At 41.9% G+C, this 21,305-nt stretch overlaps 1 protein-coding gene across 1 annotated transcript in view; it reads right to left on the reverse strand.

The window, feature by feature from the left end:
* RBM6 (RNA binding motif protein 6) overlaps window positions 1-21,305 on the reverse strand; it is a 69,317-nt gene that overhangs the window by 25,028 nt on the left and 22,984 nt on the right. The window lies entirely within an intron of this gene.

Raw genomic sequence — 21,305 nt, forward strand, 5'->3', positions numbered from 1 at the left:
TAGCTAAAACATTTCTTACAGCAAGTGCAAAATTACTTTTCACATGTAGCAAGGTGCATCGAAAGGACACTGGCAAGCCAGGCATATGCTCCAGTAACATTGTAAGATGTCTAAATGTTTAAGGTGCATGACTCGGTTCTGGAAAATCATAAGTTTTGCAAAAATCAGACCCCGGATTCCACCTTCTAGAAGTGGAAGTTCATTCCTCTTATGTATGGGGCTTCATGGATCCAAACCAATATATACGGAAATCACAACTCTAGTGGTCATCCTTCAGATCCAAAAGCAGCAAAAAAAAAATTGCTGACTGTATTTGTCTCTTTGCTTTTGGTTTGGAGCTTAGTTCTTTGCATAGTTCTTTGCTAAAAGCTATTCAGTACTGTAAAGGTAATGCTTCCAAGCATTCTTATAATTTTCCTCTAATAACCTACCTTAAGTGACAAAGATACAAGTCTCAATGGAGATTCTCTGTATTGCTAATTTTGATGAAGAACCTGAATGATACTTCTACTCAACCCATTTATAGTCGAACCTGAATGATACTTCTACTCAAACCATTTATAGTCAAGTCCTGAAAAAATTGTGGTAGCTATAAACAGAGTGACAATTCTGTAATCAGACTTACGTAAAATTCTTTTTTTTCTGCACTTTCAATCCTTCATTGAAACAATTATGAGGATAAGTGATAAAACACACTCCCACCACCATTTTACAACCTGTTAAGAGAACCATACATATCGTATTTTGCATCTATAAACTCAGAGACAGGCCTTTAGAAGAAACTCAAACTGGCATCTACTAATGACAAACAGTAGAAAGAAATCATCACTCAAGTGTTCACTTTGATGCTCACAGTGAAGGAAATCAACACGGAGGGGTCTCACACAAGAACCAGGGATCCTGCCTACTTTCCTCTCTCCCCAGAAGTCCCTTCTGACCCTAGAACAGTGTTAAAAGGCCCAATAAGGACCAATACCCATGCAGGTTAGAGGGCTGCACCAAGGAAGGGGCAAAATCAAACCCCACTCTGCGGATGCTCAAAAAGGACCCTGCAGAGCTGGAAGAAGAGGTTGCAGCACCTTTCCTAGGAAAGACTGAAGAGTCTGGGACTTTTGGTTTAATAAAGACGACTATAAGAGCCCCGTGGCGCAGAGGGGTAAGCTGCAGTACTGCAGTCCAAGCTCTGCTCACAACCTGAGTTCGATCCCAACGGAAGTTGGTTTCAGGTAGCCGGCTCAAGGTTGACTCAGCCTTCCATCCTTCCGAGGTCGGTAAAATGAGTACCCAGGTTGCTGGGGGTAAAGGGAAAATGACTTCCTAACACAGCCCCCTGACCTGTATGGTTCTTAGTCTTGGTGGGCCCCAGAAATCAACTTTCCAGGGGATGGAAGGGACTGAGAGGAGGAGACTACAGAAAGGATCCATGACTATCAACAGATTCTGCCAATGGATCACAGGATGCAACCCAGAAAATACAAAGTCCTAATTTGAAGTTTACAAGTAGGTTCTACTCAAAGCCTCCAAATACAAGTGGTTGATAGGAATATCCAAGCTATGTGAGCTTTGTTCTACCATTCTAAAGCCAACTAGATTTACTTATAATACATTTTTATATAGGAATAATGGATAACTATCAATGCCCAAACTTGTATCTCTGTTCTCCTTGATTCTCTAAACCAGTGGTTCCCAAACTTTTCGGGCCACCGCCCCCTTGGTTCCACAAACTCAACCCCAGTGCCCCCTACCCTATCCAACAACACAGTTGAAGGAGCCCACCTCTAGTGGCCCCCTGCTACCCCCTTGCCTCTTAGTGCCCCCCTAGGTAATCCCACTGCCCCCCAGGGGGTGGTACTGCCCACTTTGGGAACCACTGCTCTAAACGATGCTCCAAAAGTAATGTCATGGTTTCCTGCACAATTTTGATTGTGCATCAAACCTCAAAGTTGTTTATACTGGGAAAATGCACAAAAAGGATGGGCATTTTCCTTATATCTTTAACTTAATGCTGTCTTAATAAGCATGGAGGTAATGCATAACTTCTTGCTTTCTGTGTCAGTTCACTAGACTGCACTTGAGTAGCTGAAAACAGTGATGTTGAATATACTTTATGCTTCATAAATTTATGCTCAGCTCTGTTATTCAGAAAATGTTTTGTCTTATTTCCCCTAAAAAGCTCAACACTATTTACTTAATTAAAAAATCTCACGGGAATCACTCATATACTTCATGACGCATGTCACCAAAAACAGATCACAAAGCTGAAGATGAAAGTGGGTGGAGTTAAATGAACGGAAAGACCATCCATAAAATGACAATAATGGAACACACATGATGTAATCCATTAAATTTTGATAAATTACGGACTAACAGATCCTCTGAATAAACTTTTCAATTCACAGAATTAAAATGGAAAGATCAAAAGAATATCTTGCCTTGATGTCAATTTCACAGAATAACCTTCCTTTTAAAAAAAGGAAAAAAAAGAAATACATGGCAGAAATCAAAAGTGCATCACAAACATACCTAAATATCCTGAAATTTTAATGTTTGACACATCAGCTACAACTAATGCTAGTTTTGCTTTCTCTTGATCCACTTGTTATAGCTTCCAAATCTAGATTTATCTTATCTAAATTATACCACTATTTTAGCTCTTTTCTTGTTAGTATCTTCTCCTAGATCCTCAAAAGGACACATAAGAAGAGCACTGCTCTCCGCACCCTCCCGATTACGTCTGAGAATCACCTAATATAGCCAGATGCAAAGAGGAAAGATTCAGAGCAAGCTACCACCCAAGATGGGGCAAGCTACCACCCAAGATGCAGTTGTATAGATGCATCTTTCTCGACTGAGACAAGAATCAAAACCACCAGGCATTTGGCTCATTAATGCAAGTCAGTCTGAAAACCAATTCTACTTCCTCTGGCGCTCCTGCTCCCTCACCCACAATGCCACAGGCCCTAAAGCCTGTTTACTCGTTCCTTTGCTACCACTGACACAAATGTTTCTGTTTCTGTGGCCTATATTAAGCTTTCCTAAATTGTCCTTTCAGTTCCCTCATAGAAGGCACCCTATTTTATCTTTGATCTTCCCCTCCCCAAAACGCTCAGGAACATTCTGTGATGTCACAGCAGCTCATACAATGGCTAGTGAGAGCTTGGAGGTGACTGTCAGTTTTTAACATATAATGTACAACCAAAGCTCCCAACAGCATCAAAGAGGAGTGAGGAGAAAAGTAACAGATCTCCAAGGTAAAATAGATATAGATTGTGAACTACCCCAAACAAATGCTGATCAATGTGTAATTTGTAAAAATGTACAGTTTGTCAAAATTAGTGTAAATGTATTCGATGAGCCTTTTAACAGGGTCATCCAAGTCACTACCAACAATGCACCAAACAAAAGCCGCAAAAAGCCCAGCTTTTCTCTGTCTGACTTCCAAAGCAAACACACCTAAAAGAAAAAGGTAAAACGTTGCTGTTTCCGGGATCTCTGAAATCTTAAGTGAGGCACTTGCCCAATGTAACTCCTTCATATACACCAAGGTCTAAATGGTTATGTCTCAATTTATTTCCTGGGAAGATGATTACTGAACAGCCTTCACCTCCTTTTAAAGAATCTGAATCCTGTCCTCTGTGAATTGGTACTTGAATCTCTCTCCAAAGTCCATTTAGGACTAGCAGTAAGGTTTTTTTTTTCATTGGTGTGATTTCCCATCTATTCCATTTGGAATAAAAACTCAGGACTACTTGTTTGTACAACATATTTTACTGGTCAGGTTACATCACATGAAATGTTTCTCAAATACCGTGACTAATATTCTAAGCTGACAATGGCAATGGTATATTCTGTCTGTTACGTTCTTTATATACACATGTTCAAAGCCTGATGATCCAATTCAGTTTCTCAGATTGAAGATCACAGCAGCTTGTTCCTCTACATATTCTAAATGGAAGGTGGGTGCCAACCTGGAAACAGTTCACCTCCTGCAACACAAACATATTGAGCAATAATACAGATATATTATCTATTAAAAGGTATATCTAAAGTTACCTTAGTAACAATTATAGTTACTACTTACCAGACTGCAGTCACCAACATCAAGCTTTTCTTTGTTTAAAAAGAACTACTTAATAGTGGCTGTGTTACCAATGCTACATTGATTTTGGATCCCAAACTTTTTTAAGTCATCAGCTTTGTTAACCACTTCACCAACTCCTTGCCATAATGAGAAACAGCCCGGGACACACAGGTTTTCAGTACTTTTTCCTCTGCTCTTGAACTTTGTAAAATCATTTTCTAATTTTAATATCAGGAAGTGAATCACAAAGTCATCTGAGTACTCTGAGGACTTTTTTAAAAATTGAGCATCTCAATGACATTAACATTTTAACCTTTTATGAGCTTTTCCCTCATATGTTGATTCTCATTCCTATTTCCCAAACAGGCTCCACCCAAAGACCTTCAGACAGATCTCTCAGATGTTCTGCTCACTGTTGCTTTATATCCCAAGCTAAGCTGCAATCAGCTATGGCACATCTGGCAACAGTCAAAAACTTACACACCATCACAAACGTGGCAAGAAGGAACAATGGACTGAATCCCATGGAACAGCTTACGAAAAAGTTGGCATTCAGATCTTTACCCATCTTCCCTTTCCTTCAGAAGTTGTGCTGCTTGTCCCAGATGTACAGTTGAAGGGTCAAGGGATCTTATAAACAAAATGTATCACTGTACAAAGGGGCTACAGTGAGAAGTATTTAAGTATAACTACCTCCTCTTCTGCCAGCAGGAAGCAATTTCACAGTCCCTGGGACTGTAGTACATCTTGGTCATAAAGGTCCCCTTAACTCTAAGTGGATTTTCAGGACAGACAACAGGTAGCTGGGGGAAGGAGGAAAAGATCCAAGCCACCAACCTTGGCAAGTGTTTCCGTGGGATCCAACCAGATAAGGATTTTTCTTTGCAGCTTTGGGGGGTGGGGATAGGCACATAATTGGTCTTATTTCTTAACATTTTCAGTTATGAAGGGCAAGATCCAAGGGCCAAGCCATATAATAGCACAATTATTTAAACAGAAGTGTCTGCTTCTTGCAGACAAAATAACAATGTATATGTATGCAGAAAGGGGGGTTAGATGAGCAAATCCAAAGCCCCTTTGTACGCAAGGAACTAGTTTTGCAATTCCTAGGATCCTAGTTGTAGTAATTTCTGCTCTAAATATGGATTCTTCTTAGTAAATTTTCTATGGTTCATAATTCGAGTATAAATGGGTTAACATCATGTTACTATACAAATATTATTCTGAAACAGATTATAGTTAGGACAGAATATTTTCACAGAATTCACACTTCAGAATTTTTATACTACCAAAAAGAGCATTGCTTTATTCCTCCTACTATTACTTGCAGGCAAAGTAGTGTGAAGAGATCACAGTGAGAGGAATGAACTTTCCTGTCTCCTCTATTCCGCTGCATATCCTGAATATTTCCCCCAAGGATAAGGGACCCACAGAACAGCACTGGGGGCAGCAGAGGGGTCTGCAGCAGGAAGCGAGAACTGATTAAAATTGTTCCCCTTCCCCTTCTGTGGGCAGGGCATTTCTACCGACAAAAAGTAGGGCTTGGATTTATTTATTTTACAAAATGTATACCCTGCTTTTCTGCCCCCATAAGGGCCACCATATATCCAGTAACACCATCAAAATCTATCATCTTCGGAAAGCTAAAATTTATTTCAGCATGCAGTTAAGAAATAATTTCTCTAAAACAGGGGGGGAAACCTAGAGAAGTGTAATACTTCAGGCAGTACACTTTGTTTTCTATCCCCAACGGGTGGATGGAAGCACATTCAACCCCTGGGAAGAAGGGTTGCATAAGGTGGGATGAGAAAAAGAAAGAGGTCACAGGCCAGCTAAGAGGATAACATGTTTACACGGGAATGCTCCACAGGTCAGCATATGCAGGCATTGAGCTTCGCCTGGTGCCTGCTCCAGAAGATTTCTCCCACCCTCTCTAGTCAGTATGTATATCAAGGCAATTTGACCGTACTGTGTATGTGGGGAGTACTTCTGAAGAAAGAACTGGAATGGAAAGCCCGATGAGTTAGTATCAAGCTAACTGAAACCACATCAATAAATTGACAAATTCTGTCTTGTTAATTACAGTGGTTGCATCTCGTTCTTTTTATTCCTCTTTCTTCTACTTTCCTAGTCTGAGAAGAAATAATACAAACTCCGGAAACAAAAAAACAAGAAAGAACATAGCATGCTGATTCCATGCAGGGTACAAAGAACCCTGTAACTATCTTCCAGTGGGGATATGAAATTGCATTTCTCAAACAATAGTACCTCCATTACCCACAGCGAACTACCTAAAATTCATGAAAATTTTAGAAAGTTTAGGATGTGCCATGAAAGTAAGATGTTCAAAGAAAAAAAAAGCCAAAATTTCATAGACAGATAAGCCTATCCTTGGGCACTCCTATAGTTGTTCTTTCATCTCCATCCTGTGTGTACAGATTTCTAGCCACAAAATTCTTGGAACAAAGTTAGTCTAAAAATATAAAGACATTTAACACTTTCAATTTAAGCCCATGTTTTCAGATTCCTCTACCCACTAAAATTCCTTGCACAATCAAGTGTTATTCTAGATAATCCTGTCTGACTAAAAATAATAACAATAATAATAATAGAGATTTGGACCCAAGACCTTTCACCAGCAAAAGGTTGTATGCGATTTTCACTGATTTATCCCCCCCCAATGCAGACCCGCCACATCATACCCAATGCTGCTTGGAGGTACCCTGACTTTGGGTGGGGGGAGTGGCTACAGCTAGAGGGTGAAGCAGAAAAGCTCATTTCCACCTACAGTAATTTCAATCCAACTCATTAAAACACATTTCTAGTTCTAATGGCTGAGGAAGTACATAAAAATCATCCAGAGGCTAACCATCTAGAGAAATAATAGATAAGCACAAAAGCAAGCATGTATACCAATGGATTGTACTTAGTGTCTGCAGAAGGTACAACTTAACTGGATCAGGTCTCAAAGTTTAGAGATAAAGTTACTGGAGCTACACGCAAATTCCACCTTTCAGAGCCACTTCCAATGTCACGGGTCTCAGCTGGCATCCAGAACATTCATGTACAATAGCCAGAAAATGGACAAAAATAAGCAACTTCGTAACGCATAAACAGGCATGAGTCAAAGGAACTATCAGTAGAGACATATCCTACAACTTCATGGAAGACCATTCCTACTTTCAGATGTGTCTACACTTTTGAGTTCTTCTCTACAAAAGTAAAAAACAAACAAGAAAACCCCACCCAACATTAGAGAACAGCCCACATCTACCCAATGTTATTCCATGTCAAAGATAGGACATTTTGGAGGACTTTCATTCATAGGGTCGCCATGAGTCGGAAGCGACCTGACGGTACTTAACACACACATTCCATTTTGTTACCTAAGATCATGCTGTCACCTCAGATAAAATGCATGCAAAAGCAAGAAAATTCACACTGCTGTGAATTTGCTTAATTTCTGGACTGTGCCACATTTGACAGAACTTGCCAAACTTTACATTTCGTAGGTTGAAATGTTCTACTTGCCCACTTTCTTCGCAATATTTATCTATGTATTAAAATATTTATATTGTGCTTTTCAAACCCAAAGTAGCTTCCACAAGTCACAGGAGCAATAAACCACTGAACAACAACCACAACAACCACCACCACAAAATCACATGAAAAACCAAACCATTTACTGGCAACAGATTTCCCCTCCTCCTGTATTCCACTGAAAATATTTTAATAAAAGAGAAAATTCTATCAGAGGTGTACAACAGTTCACCAATCAGCTCAACCAAATGTTTGCTGGGAAAGAAAAGTTTTAACCAACCTCTTGAACAGCATAGTGTAGTGGTTCTGGTCACTGGGGGTGGGGGGGGGTGGGGGGGAAGTTGTGAATTTCCTGCACTGTGAAGGGGTTGGACTAGATGACCCTAGTGGTCCCTTCCAACTCTATGATTCTATGATTAAGAGCGGCGGATTGTAATCTGTAGAACCGGGTTTGATTCCCCACTCCTCTACACGAAGCCTGCTGGGTGACCTTGGGTCAGTCACAGCTCTCTTAAAACTCTCTTAGCCCACACAGAGCCAGGCAACAGTAAACCAGCCCCAAACATCTCTTGCCTTGAAAACCCTACAGGGTCGCCATAAGTCAGCTGTGACTTGCCGGCACTTTCCACCACCACTTGAACATTAAAGAGAGAAGGGCCAAGGGGGCCAAACTGTATATCATTTCTCTCTTTCTCTCTCTCGTCTTAACTACAAGGTAAAGTAGGACACAAAGATTTAAGTACATAAAAGAAGATGGAAATCTACCCCAAAATATATATCTTTGAAACAACTACATTATACCACTGAGGACAATAAAGAATTATCATGCTAGCCATGGCACCTAACCTTAACAGCAACAGTAGTACAATCAGCCATCTCAAAATGTGTTTTTTTTCTCTCTCACACACAATATATATATACCTTGTAGACATTTTGTGAACTGATAAAATTCACATACTTCTATAACAGAATGCTAGTTGTAGACACCGACAAGCTACAAAAGAAAGAACCACAGTGTTGGAAACTACAACCTCAGCAACAAATCTAAGTAACAAATTATATACATCAATATATTTTAATTTTTATCCCATTTTCAGTCACCATAAAAACAGTGATCTGGAGGCTTCTTGTGATCATATATACACAAATTAGATGTCAAGAGTGAAGAACACAAAAGGAGTGCAGGCCAGGCAAGAGTTCATTTGGTAAGCAGAGCAGTATCAGTGCCATCCTAGCTGAAGCAGAGCAGTACAGATACTCAAGTCGATCCTCAATGTATCATTGAAATGGCTAGTTCACAACTGAAACCACGTAGGCATTTTTATTATACATTTTTCTATGTCTGTTCACCATTAGTGGCTATAAGCTGGGCATGGGTCAGAGAGTTTACTGAGCCTATGCAAATGTATCTACCTACGGAACTGACAACTTCATGTACCCAAAGCATGCTCTAGTCCATAAAAGCTTATACCACAATATTTTTGTTGGTTGTTAAGCTTTGTTAGTTAAGGCTTTATTGGTTTTTGCTTCAAACTAACACAAATACCTCTTTGGAATTTGTCTCAAAGATTCAATCATATTTGCTGCACTTGTTTTTCCACTGCATTGAAGGTAAGCATCTTTCTGCCTTTTTCCCCACTCTCTCCAAAGACTTTGCTCATACTGACTGTTGGCTAGATCGCCACTTTCCACTTACCCAGGTGCTAGTCCAGCCTCTGCCATCAGGAGCACACACAGTGGTATAACATCACACTCGACTAAATCCTACTTGTGTATGTTTTGTATGCCCGCTTCACATTCTAGATGAAATGTAGGATTTCAGCTATGCATACAAAGTATGTCACCACTGGATTTGGCTCTATCCATGCTGGCTGATGTCATATGTAGGGCCTGCACTCAGGGGATGCCATGCACAAGGTCTGCACATTGTGTGAACCAGTCACTTGTTCCACTGCCTTAGTCAAAGAAAACGTATAATTGTTTACCTTTAATCAACTCCTTGCACAAGAGTTAAGGTTTTATCCATATATGTGCCCTAGTGTAATATTAGAGGTCATCTAGTGTTGCTTCAGTGGATGTCAAGATATCAGTTATTTGGTTCATAAAATCACAAAACATAGGCGGCAACAGCAGCACCGATGAAATCAGCTGAAGCTCTGAGAGCTCTGGCAAGTGACAGCTTGGTTCTTCTGTTCTCCAGCTATCAAACTCAGCCTGTACTTTGGAATTACCACTATGTTACCATCATGAACTAATCAAAAAGGGCAAGAGTCCAGTAGCACCTTAAAGACTAACAAAAATATTTTCTGGTAGGGTATGAGCTTAGTTCATCATCATGAACTAAGAGACCTTTTGCCCAAGTGAGCTTAGGGCATCTCTCCCACTAGAGGAAGTGTCCTTTTCAGGCCGCTGAATCCAAGGATATAGAGCACATCAGTGTGGCTGCTCACAGCTTTCACTAGAAAGTGTGGCAACCTGAAGAGCTGGGGACTGACCGTGGGGGAGGGAAGCCAGGCCTCAGTGACAAGGGGGAGAGGTCCCAAGAGTAGGTCCGGTGCTGGTGCAGGCAGACAAATGGTAGGGGGAATATGGCAAAGGACACCTACAGCCGGGTGTGACTGCCTGATACATGCTGCAGCTGTGTAGGGGGAAAGAGTTCCCTTGGGACCAGTGGCAGCCTCAAGGGTGGAGAGTGATGAAGGAAGGGCTGGGCCAGTTGTTGGGCCAGGCACTTAAGGTGGTGGTACAGCATATTTGGGAGGCAGCCAAGGACTGAGATAGAGCTGGGCATGCCGGGAATGAGCCTGCATGACTTATCGGTTTTTAATTTCCCCAACAGGTCTAGAACTTCATCTCTTGTCACCTCAATTTGACTCAGTCCTTCAGACTCCCTTCCTGAAAATAGTGGCTGCAGCATGGGTACATGTCTCACATTTTCCACACAGAAGCAAAAAAATCATTAAGCTTCTCTGCCATCTCCACATCTTCCTTTAGCAATCCCTTTATTCCTTGGTCATCCAAAGGCCCAACAACTTCTCTAGTGGATTTCCTGCTCCGGATATATTCAAGGAAATGTTTGTCTTCATGCTTTTAGCAACCTGCTCCTATAATTCTCTTTTTGCACACCTAATTATTGATTTACATTTCTTTTGCCAGAGCCTGTGGTACCTATTGTTCAATTCATTGGGGCAGGCCTTCCACTTTTTAAAAGAAGCCTCTTTTTATAGCTTCCTTGACTTGCGTAGTTAACTATGCAGGCATTCTTTTAGACTTGGCAGGGCCTTTCCTAACCCGTGGAATGCATTCTATCTGGGCTTCAATTAGTGTGGTTTTAAATAATCTTCAGACTGACATCCTGTCCAACCTCGAAACTCTCACTCTCCACAACACCAAAACAGCTGTCAGCACAGGAGTGGGACTGCTCTAGTAAGTCCCTGAAGGTCTTGTCCCCAAACCTCCCTCTCTGCCTCAGCTTCTCCAGGTTAGCAACCCTAGCCTCAAGGGAACAAACCTGCTCCCTGAGAGCTGAGAGCTCCATGCAGTGAGCACACAGCCATGATTTCTGCCCAGTGGGTAGATAATCACACATGTGGCACACTCTGCAAAACACTGGATAGCCCCTGCTGGCTTTCTGCCTTCATAACTGGTTAGCAGTGAAATAGGGTGCTTACCTGACCTTGAACAGATTTCTGTCGCAAGAAGGATACAGCAGCACACCATCCTGCTTTCTGATGTGGAGTTTGTATGTCCCTTCTCAGGAAACTCAGCCTAGAGGGGTTCTCCCTGCTCGACCTCCTGCAATGAACTCCCAAGCTCAATTCCCCTGTTAGAAGCCCTGTTTGATTCCTGTGTGCCTTTCACAGGGTCAGCCTCGAAGGAGCTCTGCTTTACAGCTGGGAGCTGTGGCTCTACCGCCAGGAATCAGACAATAGCAGGCAGCTGACTTACCTCACTCAAGCAGAAGCTCTCCCAGCAGAACCATGAGCTTCTAGTGAACTCACCAAAAGCTAGATTTTCACACAGACAAACCCTAAACAGCTCAAAACCCACACCACCTCAAGTTAACCTGCTTAGCCTTGAGTTCACTGAGAAGTAATTTCCTAATTAAATGTCTCCATCAGATACACCAAGAGCTCTCTCCGTCTCGTTTAATATCAAATTTGCTTTCTTGTGTGATTCAGATTCATACTCAGGTATGATGCTTTGTCTGGACTCATGGCGAGGAAGCCCTCAAAAGATTTCGCCAGGCTTTCAGTAACTTCCACCCCACCATCAATCTAACAATGAATTTCTCTCAACAAGAAATAAACTTCCTGGACACCACAGTACAGATACACGAGGGACACACAAGCACCACATTATACCGGAAACCAACAGATCGACAAACCTATCTACATGCTCTCAGCTACTATCCCAACCATATCAAACAGTCCATTGTCTATAGCCAAGCCCTACACTATAGTCTCATCTGTTCCAACCCCTCAGACAGAAATACTCACTTAAAGGAACTACAACAAGCATTTTTGCAACTACAATATCCTGCTGATATGGTAAGAAAGATGATTGGAAAGGCCAGAATGATACCCAGGCACAGCTTGCTACAAGACAGGCCCAAGGAAAATGTTCCTTCACTTGTACAGCTCACAACTCAAGCCAATCCAACATATTATTAACGATCTACAACCAATGCTGGATTGTGAGACTTCACTCGCTAAGGCACTGGGGGGCTGACCCTTTCTTGCTTAGACAACCTGCTAATCTAAAACAACTTATCACCCACAATGATAAACCACTTGCAACAAACCAAGGTGCCAACTTCGCTCTCATATAGATCCAAGCAACACCATCACTGGGCCCAGCAACATCAACCATACTAACTCAGGGTCATACTTCTGTTCATCTTCTAACGTGATTTATGCCATCACATGCCAGCAATGTCCTTCTACCCTCTACACTGGACAAACAGGACAGTCCCTGTGACAAAGAGTAAATGGACATAAATCTGACATCAGAAACCCCAACATTCAGAAACCAGTGGAGGAACATCCTAACCTTCCAGGACATTCAGTTGCTGATTTAAGAGTAGCAGTTCTCTTACAAAGGGATTTCAAAGAGAGATTAGAAAGAGAGACTGCTGAATTACAACTAATAATGAAACTCAAAACTATGCGTTCTCCGGGACTTAATAGAGATCTGGGATTCCTGTCTCATTACCAATGCTAATTTCTCCATGCCTACTGTGTGTGTGTGTGTAAGTGCCGTCAAGTCGTTTCCGACTCATGGCAACCCTATGAATCAATGTCCTCCAAAGTGTCCTATCCTTAACAGCCTTGCTCAGATCTTGCAAATTGAGGGCCGTGGCTTCCTTTATAGAGTCAATCCATCTCTTGTTGGGTCTTCCTCTTTCCCTGCTGCCTTCAACTTTTCCTAGCATGATTGTCTTTTCCAGTGACTCTTGTCTTCTCATAATGTGTCCAAAGTACGACAACCTCAGTTTAGTCAGTTTAGTCAGTGACAGACTAACACAGCTACTCATTGTGGTATGATGGTAACTGACTTGGAGTCACATTGCTAGCTATATATGCCAAGTATATTTTACCATCATGGCAGTCCACTGATGTGTACAATGTCAAAATGTAGCAGTTTATGTTCAGAAGAACATCACAGTAACAAGCCCCAACAGCAGCAGAAATGTATTGCTATCCTGTACCTAATAGAAAAGAGTAAGTCCATCACACAGACAAAAAAAAAATCCACAAAAGGGATCAGGTACAAATAATTCTGAAAGCTTCTGGTAACTCATTTTTCAGAAAAATATGTAGTTGAAAAGGTTGCAGGGCCAAACAACTTTAGTAAGAGCACTGTTTGTGCAAGATGGTGCCCAACAATGAAAGGAGGTGAAGGGGGAGGCTATGGGGGAAAGCAGGAGAGTTGCAGTAGGGGGGGAAGGCTCAGGCAGATGATTGGGCAAGAGGACAGGGAGGAAAAACATCAGGAGGATGGGTGATCAGAAGAGACAGAGCAGGGGGAAGACAGCCAAATGGAGATTGAGTGCTGGAGGGAAATGCAGGGACCAATGTGGGAGATAATAGGATTTTCCCTCTGCCACAAGTCCTAAGTGGTCTTCTGCAGCTTCCTTCAAGAGTCAGAAGGAGGCTCAATGACTGTCCAAGTAGCCCCTGTCAGCCCTCAGGGATAGCTGCAAAAATGATACTCCTGAGGAATTGAGAAGGGAGAGAAAATCCCATTCCTTTCCCTGCTGGTCCCCCAGTTTCCTTCTTACTCTACCTCCATTTGGGAACGTTCCACCTTTGCAAATGCCTTTGGAAGCCACAGAGCACCTGTTCTCTAAACCTTGAGGATTGCTGCAAAGGTGGAGATAATAAATATCACCTTTGCAGCTATCTCCAGGCAAGCTAAAAATCTGCAACTTGCATCACCTATTACTAATGCAATAAACAGGTACACTAAAGACACACACTCCATACATAGGGCCTGTAATTAGCCATTTGCATGGGGCTAGAGTAGGACCTCACATGCATCTTTCGCTCTCCTTGCTTTTAAGAGGTATAAATTCTTTAAGGTTTACAGGACACAGAGAGCCGGCAGTACTATTCTGTTTAATATCAGGTTGAGGTACACACAGCACTCTTCCTTCAGATTTGTCTCTTAGGCTGGATGGAAGCAGCTGTCCCTTCTGCTATCATTGCTCAGCTCTGAGTTAAGCAGAACAGCATGGTTTCTTCTGCTTTCTTTAAGGCAGAAAAGTTAAGGAGGGATTCCTTACAGCAGCTGGTGCAAGGAGAGGTGAATGGGGCAGGGGATTAACACCAACATTAAATATAAAAGAAAACTTTAAACTAAAAGCCACATTATCTAATATGGCATATCATATTATAGAAGCAAAAACAGTATCAAATGAACATCCAGATAACATGGAAAGTAGACAACTGTAGGCACAACAGAAAATATTCACTGTCAGTGACTCTCGGTCAGTGAATGATGCTGAATTTTACAATTATTAAACAATCCTACCTAATAAATAGGAATCTGGTCATTGCCAGGAGTGAAGCTTAGCCTCTAATTCTATCAAACAGAAAATACTTTTTTCTAATACCGTCTGGCAACAGTAAAGATATATTTTTGTATTATCCAGTAGCAATACATCACATCAGTCAGTCAATGGCAGGGCTGCATTCTTTCACAATAGCTTTTTAGAAGAATGACATTAACTGGAATAGCTTTAGAACCATAAATGTAGATTCCTAAAGAGATTCACACCAAGTTTGTTCCAGCCTATTAGCCAGGCTCTCCAGAAGGAAGTAACAGAATCCTCTAGACCAGTGTTCCCCAACCCCCGGGCCGCGGACCGGTGCCGGTCCGTGGATCAATCGGCACTGGGCCGCCCGAGGAACTTCAAATCATTTCACTGTGGCGGGCGGCCGAGGCGCAGAGCATTGTGCCCTCCCAAGCCCGCCCATTGTGTGACAATAGCGAATGAATAGCGAATGAAAACCTCACGCCATTGGCCGAGGAGGAGGTGCCACGGGAGGACTGAGGACTCGAGGTCGGAGACGCGGGGACTGAAGAGAAGCTGCCGTGAGGTAAGTGCACGGAGTGGGGGGACTCAGCACTATCAAACGGAAAGAGGAGCAGCAGTGGTTTTATTAGAATGCCCTCTCATTCACCCAGGCCTATTGCACTTATTTAGGTCAACAACTCCTGGGTCGAATGTGTTTGTGCGGGTTCAGCATAAGTGCACGGAGGGGGGGCGGGGGTTCTCTGCTATTGAGGAGACTCAGCACTATGGCGCGATGATCTCTGTATTGAAAGGGGGAATGCTGGGGCATCTCTGCATTGAAAGGGGCGCGATGATCTCTGTATTGAAAGGGGGAATGCTGGCATCTCTGCATTGAAAGGGGGGAACGCTGGCATCTCTGTATTGAAAGGGGCACGCTGGCATCTCTGTATTGAAAGGGGAACGCTGGCATCTCTGTATTGAAAGGGGGAACGCTGGCATCTCTGCATTGAAAGGGGGGAACGCTGGCATCTCTGTATTGAAAGGGGCATGCTGGCATCTCTGTATTGAAAGGGGGAACGCTGGCATCTCTGTATTGAAAGGGGGAACGCTGGCATCTCTGCATTGAAAGGGGGGAACGCTGGCATCTCTGTATTGAAAGGGGCACGCTGGCATCTCTGTATTGAAAGGGGGCACAGTCATCTTTTGTGATTTATATAAATTAAATTAAATTAAAATTATTAAATCAAAACAAGCGGGCCACGGAAAAATTATCAAACATTTACCGGTCCGCGGCGATAAAAAGGTTGGGGAGCACTGCTCTAGACCACATATGCTTAGATATTTATCATCCAGTTTAATGAGCACCATGATCAAGCAGCATGTCAAACCAGGCTACATCATTCTACAATGTCTTTAGGACAATGTTTAGAAGCATAAGCCCAGACTGAGCAAAGCAAGTCAGGCCATTTAAGGGAGAGGAAAAGCAAAAGCAATATCAGACCACTAATTAATGATGAAGGAAGAAATCTTCTATCTCAAAAGCCCACCCAGATCACAAACCCAGATGAGTTTAAAAACAGGCTCTGTGGCATCGTGAAATTAACAACCATATAGTTATTTACCAAGTCAGTGGAGGGTCTTGGTCAAACACTGCATCCAAGATACTGTATGTGTCAAATTCTACTGTTGAAATGAGAATTATACTCTGTGATAAAGTCAAGAGGATCAGAATTTAACCTGAGGACTCATTCTGATCTTCTACTTAAATTTACTTGTAATATACTTTGAAATTTTCTCAGACAATGCAATTCTGCACTTTTCCCCTACTTCCTATTTTTGCAAAGTTTGATCTAGCAATCCAAAGAGTATACAACTTTAAAAGGGATGCCATGGCTCTCCATAAACCCAAACCAACAAAATGCTAAATAAAATCACAATTCCAAATCATCTCAAAATAAACCAAATGTCAAAGAAAAACCCTTAAATTCCTTTAAAATGTTTTAGGTAATTGTTGAAGGCTTTCACGGTCAGAGTTCACTGGTTCTCGTAGGTTATCCGGGCTGTGTGACCGTGGTCTTGGTATTTTCTTTCCTGACATTTCGCCAGCAGCTATGGCCGGCATCTTCAGTGTTACTCCTCTGAAGATGCTGGCCACAGCTGCTGGCGAAACGTCAGGAAAGAAAATACCAAGACCACGGTTTTAGGTAATTGTTTTTAAAAGTCCGCAGAGCTGAACAAGCTTCACTGAGCATGTATTCTGAGAAGTGCTGAGTCCACAACAGAAGAAGAGTTGCTTCACTCCCCAACAGACCTCATGGGTTGGACTGAGGGGCCTTTCCTGAAAAGTTTGACTTGAACAGAGGCTCACAGGGAGAGGCTCCACTGTTTTACTCTGTCAGCCCCACAGTTATTTAACCTGACAGCCAGCTAGATCTGACCAGCAAAGGAAAAAATTCTTAACTTGCTTACCAGAAAGAATGAAGGAATCAACACTACAGGACATGTAAAAATGAATCCCACCACTGTTGTGCTATGAACACTCAATTTGCCCAAAGGAGAGCTTATGGAACTCTGAACACAGCAAGATTTTCTTTAAATTCTTTTTTATCCTGAAACACCTCCCCCCCGCCCCCCCCAAAAAAAACCTTCAGGGAAGTTTACAAGTAAAATCAAATATCAGTGGATAAGAATGAGTGGTTTGCATAAAACGTAAAATATATCTCAGTCAAACCATGGAAGGCACATTCAAAACACAAAGGTCTTGAAAATGTTCTAAGTATACACAAGGAAAGGCTTTAAACTAAGACAGATTTTATGATCTCTCACTGATTTCTGCCCCTATTTCTCTCAGACCAACACCTCGATAAATTAAAAAATGGCAGTTTCCCCAGTGGCTGAGAATTACACCATTGGCCCTGCACATATCCAAAGCAACTAACTGTTTGTCATACTTCCCATCTCCTGTGGGATCTCAATAGAAATGTGGCTCATCATCCTACACCTCTGTAATCTCTCTTTGTAGCTTGGGAAAACAGTGGAAGCAGATACTGGGCAAGAGAAAAAGGCAGTAAGGCCAAATAAGAAGTGTTCAGGATGCTGAAAAGGGGAAAACAAGGATGGATGGATAGAAGAGAAGAAACAGAAACTGGTGCAGGCTAATGTTTGATATAGTGTCAGCAAAGAAGCCTGAAATAGTTTTGCTCTCTTAGTCCCTGAGGGAACAGCACTATTCCACTTAAAATGGCAGGCAGACACAGAAGGTTAGATCCAACAATCCATGAGGAGAAAAATTCCCTCATTCCCCTCCCCCAGCACTCCTTTCTCACTCCATGAACACTGATTCCTATGATGACTGGACCTCTATAGACTAACTCATATGGTTCATGGGGCTACGCAAGAGGCAGAACTGAGCAATTTCACTCCCTGTGCCCTCTGAAGCCTCCTGACCTGCAGGGCTATTACTCCACATGGGTACTACCACCCTAGAACAAATCTTCCCAGGGTCAGAAATGGCTACTGGGGAAGGGGCGAGCCATCAACACTTTCCACTGACAGATTATGGGATCCAGCCCATTAAAAGACTTCCCTAGCTGAATGAAAAGCTTCATGAAGGAATGCCTTTTTAGTACAATTTCTTAATGTGCTCCTAAAATGAAATGTGAGGATGTGTTAAAAAATAACAACTGCAGAACAGTGGAGACGACTACAGAAAAGAGAAAGAACTATTCTTATAACTTGCTTAACCGAAGTCTCTGAAATATCAAGCAATATCTTTGCATAAAGGAAAATTACTCTAGAGCAGCCATATGATAAAGTTGCCAAATAAGTTTATCAACAGAAAAATATTTACACAAACCACAGCAGATAGCAAAAGGCAAACTTTTTTTTTAAAAAAAAACACACCTCAACCCCTCATCAGTCTTTCAACAGGTCTTGTCTAACTTACTTGAACCACATCTACCTTTCAGGCATTTAATTCTTTGCATCGCACAAACCAGGAGAGATTAATATGTTGACAAACCAGCAATTAAACCTAAACTTGTGAAGCTTTGGTCCAGTTCATTGAAAAGTCAGACAGAAGGTGCTTATAGTTCAAATGTGTTCGCTCTTCCACCCCACCCCCTTTTCTTTGACAAATACCTCTTCAGAAGACAACTGTTATCAATTTCCTAGTCTACAAAACATTTCACAGTTCTGTATATCTCCTAATTTTAATAAGATTTCAAAAGAAGATGATGCTATTTTCCATTCTATTGCATTCACCAGAAACACACAAATCCTTATGTCCAAAAATCAGAAGAAAACCCATGTAATTTCTGAACTACTGAGCAAAGTTGACATTTACAGTAGTCACCAGTGTCTCATGCATAAAAGCCAGACAGGGTGAGCTGGATCCTAAGGACTGCAAGTGTAGCTTCACTCATGTAACAGAGCTTTCCTGACGGTAGCCTCCAGTGTTCCCTGAAATGTGGTTCCTGGAGTCTGTGGGATAGAATGAGTGAGCCTGAAGTGGGAGGAATAACAGATGTAAACTGCCACCCACCCAATAAGAAGTGTCCTTACACTTGGGGAAGGCATCTTACAATCCAACTCAATGGAAAATATGCAGTTTCACTACTGCCATATGTCTGATGACATAAGACATTTTCTCTCAACAGAATATAGGGAAAAGACTACTAAAAATTTCAGATTTTTAGGTTCCAGTATAAGACTATTTAAGAGCTTAGATAAACAGGAACCTAAAGAGCCAGTGTGGTGTAGTGATTGGAGTGTCATTAAGAACTGGAGGCCTGAGTTCAAATCCCCCTCTGCCATGGAAGCTCACTGAGGGACCTTGAGCCAGTCACACATTCTCAGCCTAATCTACCTCACAGGGTTTCAAATTCCAACCTTTATTGGCATAGAAGCCTCCTAGGATTGTTAAGTGAGGCAAATAAATAAAAGTTCTCGAGCCCTGAGCAGAAGCTATGCTTTCCTCATTACTACACAGGAATCGTTTTATGGAAACTTGCTCTAAAATATAAGTTCTTTAATTCCACAAACTCCTTCTCATAGAGTAATTAAGAGTCAATCACACTAGCTTGCATTCTACGGTGTATTTCAGTTGGCAGAGGGGGAACTTCTCCCAATGTGGGATGCATGATTTTCACCAATCCCCCTCCCTCTGCAGACCACCAGATTGCTAGGGGAGCACTTTAAGTACGGGACCACACTGGGATAAGAGGTAGGAAAGTTGTGCTCTGTGAGAAAATCTCCATTCACAGATTGCAGAATTCAACTTGCTGTAACAGGATATCTTATACAGATTGCAAAGAATTGTCTCTCATATAACGTGTGCAAATATGCTCCAGAAGATTATTTCAAAATTACAGCTCTTTACAGTCCACCAATGGCAAAGAAAAGGATTACATTTATATGTTTTCCAAACAAGATCCTTGGTATCAAATAGCACTTGAAAAACAAAATGCATTCCAAAATCCTAGCTCCTTGTGTAAAGTAAGTATAACACCCCCCTTGTTCTCACAGCAGTCCTGTGGATGCCAACCTAAATTCACATTCAAGCAATATCTTCAGGTAAGCACAAGTCATATTTGTTAGGGAGGGTGAAATAGTCTTGGCACTAAAAATAGTCTTCTGCACTAAAAGATACTAGGGCAGATGTAACAATAGTGAAGAGCTAAGTTGGAACCGTAGCCACACTTGAGAACCCTGCATTTGCTCCCATAAACCTTTCTTCCCAACAGGAAATGTCTGGCCAAATTATTCAGTGCTGTGGGCAGTCAAAACTGTGTCACCCATGCCATCCTGAAGTAAGTGCTCTAGGTGGTTTCCACATGGAGACGGGCTTGCTGGCTCTCAATTACTGGTGCAGCCATTGATAACATGCATCAGCAATGGAGCATCAGCCTGGCAGGTCTCTCTACGGTTTCCCTGCCATGGCCCCCCAGCAGTGGCCACCACCCCCTTCCCTGGGCCACAATTTTTTTAATTGGCACTAGAATATTGTTAGTGTTATAACATATCAACAGGTATAACAGGTCCCCTGAATTCCCAATTTTCATTTTTTTTAAAGTTTCTGGAGTTCTTTCCATTGCAGAGATGTGCCACTCCTCTTAATATCTCTGCAACAAAAAGGGATAGAGATTGATTCTTATTCCCCATCATTATTTTAATCAGTATCTCCTCATTATGTATGAATTCAATACTAGCAGGATAATTCCATTTTAGGAAACAGTGGGGTGGATTAAGAACTTGTATTAATTATGAAAGTCCTGGGGTACTAAGTAATTTCACTTGGATAATTAGATGGAAGAAGCAAAATGTAAATTAGGTACTTTGTCTTTGTGTACAAGATTGATTGGGTTCTGTAGTTGCATGCACTTATGGAAGACGCTCATGGAGGTGAATTTTACCCATCTTCTTCCCATAGCAGCTCTCTCTGCCTTCCAACCTGGCATTGCTAGAGATCACTGGATCCCCAGGGACAAAAAAAGAAGAAGAAAAAAAACACTGGCTATGGAAGGTTGCAAAGAGGACTGGAAATTGAATGAAACCTCTCATTTTGCTTTCCTCAATGCATCAGAGCTAATTTTCCACTGGAGCATTCTTTCCTCCCCTTCCTCTTGGGGAGGGCTTTTAAAGCTTTTTTAAAAAAATCTGCAC

Source organism: Euleptes europaea, chromosome 1, assembly GCF_029931775.1.
Source record: "Euleptes europaea isolate rEulEur1 chromosome 1, rEulEur1.hap1, whole genome shotgun sequence".
Classification (NCBI taxonomy): domain Eukaryota; kingdom Metazoa; phylum Chordata; class Lepidosauria; order Squamata; family Sphaerodactylidae; genus Euleptes; species Euleptes europaea.